Genomic DNA, 5,807 nt, shown 5'->3' with positions numbered 1-5,807 from the left:
TTTCTCTCTCTTAAAGAGACAGAGGCAGCTGGGCTGCCGCCACTACTCCCCGGCAGGAAGGAGAAAGAGGATGCTCTGAGCTCCCAAGTGGAGGCAACAGGCCCAGAGTCTGAAACACAGAGAGGCCGGGCACTGAGGCTGAGTGGCTGTGGTGGGCCGCTGGATGCTATTTCTGTACCTGCCATGGTTCACTGGAGCAGGGAAGTTCAGACTCATCCCCTACAGAGCAGGTTGCTCCAGTTAACCAAGTAGACAGCTGCCTGGGAAAGTGAACTTCCCACACCCAGGGGTCCCAGGGAGGTCCAGGACCTATGACCAGCCACTTCTAGAAGTTGGATCTGACTCATCTTCCCAGTGAGCCTGCAGAGGTCCAAGAGCAAGCACTGCCCTCCAGTATGACCTTGAGCACAGTATACGACCCCTGCCAGACAGTCTTCTCACCCAAGGCATGAGAATGGTAACATGACACCATTGGTTGTGTGAGTGACATGGGACAGTATATTTGGAAATGCATGGGCAACTGGAAAGTGCTTTACAGAAGGCACTGAGGCTCATACACCTTCGGTAATTTGCCTGTGATCTTCAGAGATTGCTGGGGCTGGAATGCAGGTGTGCCAACTGCCCATTCAGGACTCACTGCCTCAAACCAAGTTCCCCAGGAGGCTGAAGAGATCTGCCTGGCTCTGGTCAGCTCCGAGATGGCAGTTGGATAAGAAATGGTTAAAGCCAGGAAATTCCATGTTTCAATAGAAAGCTGGAGGGACTTCCCCATGGCCACACCTGGTGGTTTCCTCTGGCAGCCCCACCCCTAGTACAGTGACACCAGAACGGGGAGCCCAGTTGAGAACTGCCTTGTGCTCACATAGATACACTTACTGATGCCCACCCCCCTCCTCGCAAGCAGCCAGGGCTGCTGGGTGCGACCCAGAGATGCTGTCCTGCCGTGTCTGACAGCAGGACTAGGAGAAACGTCCCTTAGACCTCTTGTTCTTCACCCAGGATTCCCAGTTTTCCCCCTGCCTGGCATACAGTAGAATTCCATTTCCTTGACACCCTCTGATTAGGCGGGGCCATGTGATTTCTTAACCAAAAGCATTTAATTGCTAAGGCAAGACACCATGCTCCCCCCCAGCCCCTGTGACAGTGTGATTCTGTTAGATGTGGTGACTGCCCTCTCAGTCTGGGTCCTCGAGTGACCACAGAGCAGAGCTCCCCTGCTGGCCCACAAGGGACATGTAGCTTTGGTGAGAAATCAACCCTTTTAATTTTTTTTTATTTTTTTTGTGGTACGCGGGCCTCTCACTGCTGTGGCCTCTCCTGCTGCGGAGCACGGGCTCCGGACGCGCAGGCTCAGCGGCCATGGCTCACGGGCCCAGCCACCCCGCGGCATGTGGGATCCTTCCAGACTGGGGCACAAACCCGTGTCCCCTGCATCGGCAGGCGGACTCTCAACCACTGCGCCACCAGGGAAGCCCTCAACCTTTGTTGTTTTAAGCCAGTGGGATGTTCAACATTAACCCAGCCTATGCTAAAGCTCTACTTGTTCCCCCCACCACACCGACGAACCTACCTGGTCCTCACCAGCATCCCTACTCTGCTCTCTCTGCATCAAGCCCGCTCTCTTTCCCAGAGTCTTCAGCGCCCTGGAGTGCAATGACTGTGTGTCCAGCATTTACTAGGAAGCAGGCACTGTGTGCCGAGGACACAAAGGGGAGACCTAGTCACCCCCTCCTCCAGGAGCCGGGGTTCAGGACAGCATGGTGAATGCTATGAGATATATACTTCAGCAGGGAGTGATTCTGTGAGCCCGGTAGAGGGGGACTGCAGCGGGGAGGGGCAGCTGATGACCAAGAAGGGCTTGCAAGAAGAAAAGATACTCAACCAGACTTTAGAGGGAGGGGAGTTGGGCAGAGAAGAGGGGGTCGGAGGTATGGCATCCCAGGTCGTGGGAACACATGCACAGGCTCAAAAGTACAAGGTGGGCAGTGAGCTGCTGTGTGGTGACAGACCAAGTTTCGCTGGGCATCCTCTGTGAGGTCACATCCTCTGTGTGGACAAAAGGAATGAATGTCTTGCCTGTGGTTTTGAGCTGCTGGCCCGAGCTGGGCAGCGTGTCCGTTGTTTCATCTGAGGAGGTACAGGAGCCTGGCAGGCTCCTGAGGGGAAGAGGACGCCTATAAGAGGCCTCACCGCATTTTCCTGAGTGGCTCTGAGGACTCATAGAAATAGAAGTGACAATTCAGAGGTAGCGCTAGGACCAGAGGCACGCGGAGGGGTGGGGGGCGGTCTTTGATGGCAGCTCTCAGGGAGAAAGCTCACATCTGCCTTCTCCAGAGGGAGGCCAAGTGGTGTCCTAGGAAGGGCAGGGCTTTACAGTCAGAGGTCTGAGTCTTGACTTGAGAAAGTCACTCAACCTTTCTCATTGACTTGGTGCAAAACCAAAATGAGATGCAGTGCCTGCTACCCAGTAGGTCCTGAATAAATACTAGGTGCCTTTTCTGCCCCTACGTGGCTTGAGCCTGTTTGTCACAGCTGCCTCACCTGTCCAGTGCCTTAAAGAAGAGGGGAGAGAAGGACAAGGGCCAGTGGGTGTGTGGAAGAGGTGGGCAGTGTGTACTCAGCGTGCCCAGGCATTTTTGAAGGGCTGAGTGTTGAGGTCTTGGAAACTTGCTCCTTGCCCCCTTCACAGGTCAGCTCTGGCCAGGAGCTTTGGGTGCGGAAGGAGGAACAGACACTGCAGCCAGACCTGGCACCACCCCCAGGCAGCGGGAAGAGATGCAGTGGGTGCAGCACCAGGCCACTGTGTTCTGTCTTTCTTGGTATGGGAAAGTGAGCATTTCACTCATTCTCTTAACCCTTCAAACCTCCTACTCACCATTCCCTCCCACGCTCTCAGCTAAAGGATTTGCAATTAATTCCGCTGAAATAAAAGAAGCGATCAAGAAGGAACTCCCTCATCTTCTCGCCCCACATCCACTGCCTGCCTTCCCTCCCCTGAGATGGAGGAAGTGAGGAAGCGCCTCCTCTCTAGCCTTTGCTGGCCCTTGCATCTATGCTCTGTGATCTCACCCTCATTCTACTGGGTCCTGCCCTTGAGAAAACATGCCTCAATATTGTCCATTGTAAAAAGAGAAACCTGGGCCCTTGACCCCTTTTGATGCTCCCTATTCAAAGCAAAGCCTTTGAATGAGCTGCCAGGAGTTTGACTCCCCCTTCCCACGTGCTGCCCAACTCACTCCAGTCAGCTTATTTCCCCTGTACAGCAAGTGCTATTGACAAGGGTGACCTTTCTTCACTGGCCTCATCTTACCCCACGGGCAGTTGCCAGTCGATCCTCCTTGTTGAAACATTTCCTTCTCCGGGTTCTGTGACTCTCCCAGACACCTACCTCTGTCACTTGCTCCGTCTGCCCTCTTTGCTGGCTTCTTATCCACTGGATTTCTAATTATTGGGACCTTCTCTTTTTTTCCATTTGTATATTCTTCCTGGGGATCTCATAGTTTGAATACATCTATAATGCAATAGCTCCTAAATTTGTTTTCAGGTATGATCTGTCCCAAAACTCCATATTCATATATCCAAGAGTTTACTTGATATTTCCACTTGGATGTGTAATAGTCATCTCAATTTTACCAGGCCAAGCAGAATTCTTAACTAACCGTACTACCTCTTCCCCCAGGCATTCACTACCTTATTATATCGTTTCATTTTTAGAGTAACACTATTTTGCTTATTTATCTGTTCTCCCTGAAACCAGAAAGCTCCATTATCTGTTCCTCTGTTCAATACTATATGACAGCGCTTGGCAGACGGTCAGGCTTAAACTGACTAACGAATGAGTCTTTGGCATATGTAATATGCCAGGGTTTCTAACTCCTGAGTAAAAGGAAGCTTCATATGCCTATGGATAGAAACATTTAGGTTAGATCATCATAAAGACCGTTTCCTAAATTCAGACCCACCCGGTCTCCATTTTTGGTTTCTATCTGGATTGAATGGGTCTGTTTTGACTGTCACTGGTTTCCGTCAAGCTCCCATCAGAATATATGAGATGAGTTAAGAGTACCCCGAGAGGATAGCCCGCCTTTGCCTTAGGACTCTCTGAAAAGGATTTTGGGTCCTCTGTTCACAGCTTAAGCACTAGCTCCATCTCACAGCTCGTCACCTACATTCCACAGCACAGGGCGGCAGAAGAGCCTCAGCTTTGACTTAGCTAAGACCAAGGGACCAGCAAGAGAAGATCAAGCTGGAGCTCTACCGTAAAGTGAGGGAGGGAGAAAAGATGACACATTAGAAGGGCATGAGAAAGTCGAATAAAAAATATACAAATAACAGATGGCAATGGCAAACCTAAGGAGAGGATGTAACGTGTCTGGGGTAGGATTCCTTGTATTACCATTGAACATTGGGCATGAGAGATTTGATCCACCCCAGGGGCCTCTGGTATTAGAATAAGCCCACGAAACATAAGTGTGGGCCCTAGGGGCTCCAGGATGCATTTCAAACGATCACCTTTGAATAACTTCACCCTTGAATATATGATCTGCTAGAATCAAAATCTAAGGGAGAGAAAGCATTTTTGGTATGCTCCCACCCCACCCCCGTACTCAACACCCACAGCACAAACACATGGGTAAGCTCTTCTTCCAGAGGCAGGGGGCTGACCCAGGGCTTTGGTTGTGGAGGAACTAAAACCTTCAGTCACCCTCAGTTGTGGCTGACAAAGCTTCCAAGCAACTGCACAGGCTCCGTTCCTGCAAATGGGGAAATCTGACTAGTGACAGAAATGAGAACAGTCCTCACTGAAAACAGGGGAGGTGGATTCTGTGGAGGAAATGGTTCTCATGGCAACAGACTGCCCAATGGTGAGCGGGAAGACTTGCTACACAATCCCTTAGGTTCCACACATGGGCTAAAGGAAAATGCTGGGGTAGGGGAGGAACCCACATTCTAAATGCACCTCTGCTGTTGTCTTGCTGGGGAAGGGAGAAGATGGTTGGCTCCTGAGGTCACCCCAACTCTCCTTCTGTTGCCAGGCAGGGCTCCGTAACCACAGACGAATCAAAATCCCTCCTGGGCAGCGGGACTCCTGGATTGGAGATTTCAGGGAGTGGAGAAAGGATATAAACTGCAGCATCGAAACCTAAAAACGTATTTTATTTCGAAGTTGTGCTTTGGATTTTCCCCAATCCAACATCTGTTGAGTGACAGTCTTAGGTTCACACAAAGCATCTCCAAGCATACATACAATATTCCAGTTATCAACACTATTTTAAAGAATATACCATTTTACACAAACGTGACATACAAGTCAGACGCCACAAAATTGCAATTCCCTGGAAGATCTAACTTCTCTTCTGAACGTGAAGTACATATACACCAGCCCTTCCAGTGGTCTGTTCATCCTGTTGCTGGCATCATCTCTCATCTCTTTGGGGAGAAACCAGGGCACCCTGAGGAGGTTGGCTGAGACCAGTGTTTCCAGTTTACAGGCTGCTGGCTGCAAACTCCTCTCTTTTCCAAATTGGGATGCTGGTAGCCCCGCCCCACCTCTGCTTCCCAAAGACTGACCATCAGAGTCCACACCGGGAAAAGGATCCGTGCCTCCAGGGGCAGATTGGGGTTCTTCGAAGCATCATGCTGGTTTAGGAAGCATATCCGAGGAAGACTGGTCTCCCTAGGCCCTGGGTGGCCAGCTCCGTTTGGCTTTTCGGTGTAAAAATCACAGTGTGCAACCTCGATTCCAGTTGATTGCAAGGAGCTCTGCCGAGAAGGACTCTCCTCCTAGGGTTCCTAGTCCTCTGGAC

This window comes from Lagenorhynchus albirostris, chromosome 2 (assembly GCF_949774975.1).
Source record: "Lagenorhynchus albirostris chromosome 2, mLagAlb1.1, whole genome shotgun sequence".
Taxonomy (NCBI): domain Eukaryota; kingdom Metazoa; phylum Chordata; class Mammalia; order Artiodactyla; family Delphinidae; genus Lagenorhynchus; species Lagenorhynchus albirostris.
The sequence above is the reverse complement of the archived record's forward strand: the minus strand, read 5'-3'. Positions refer to the sequence as shown.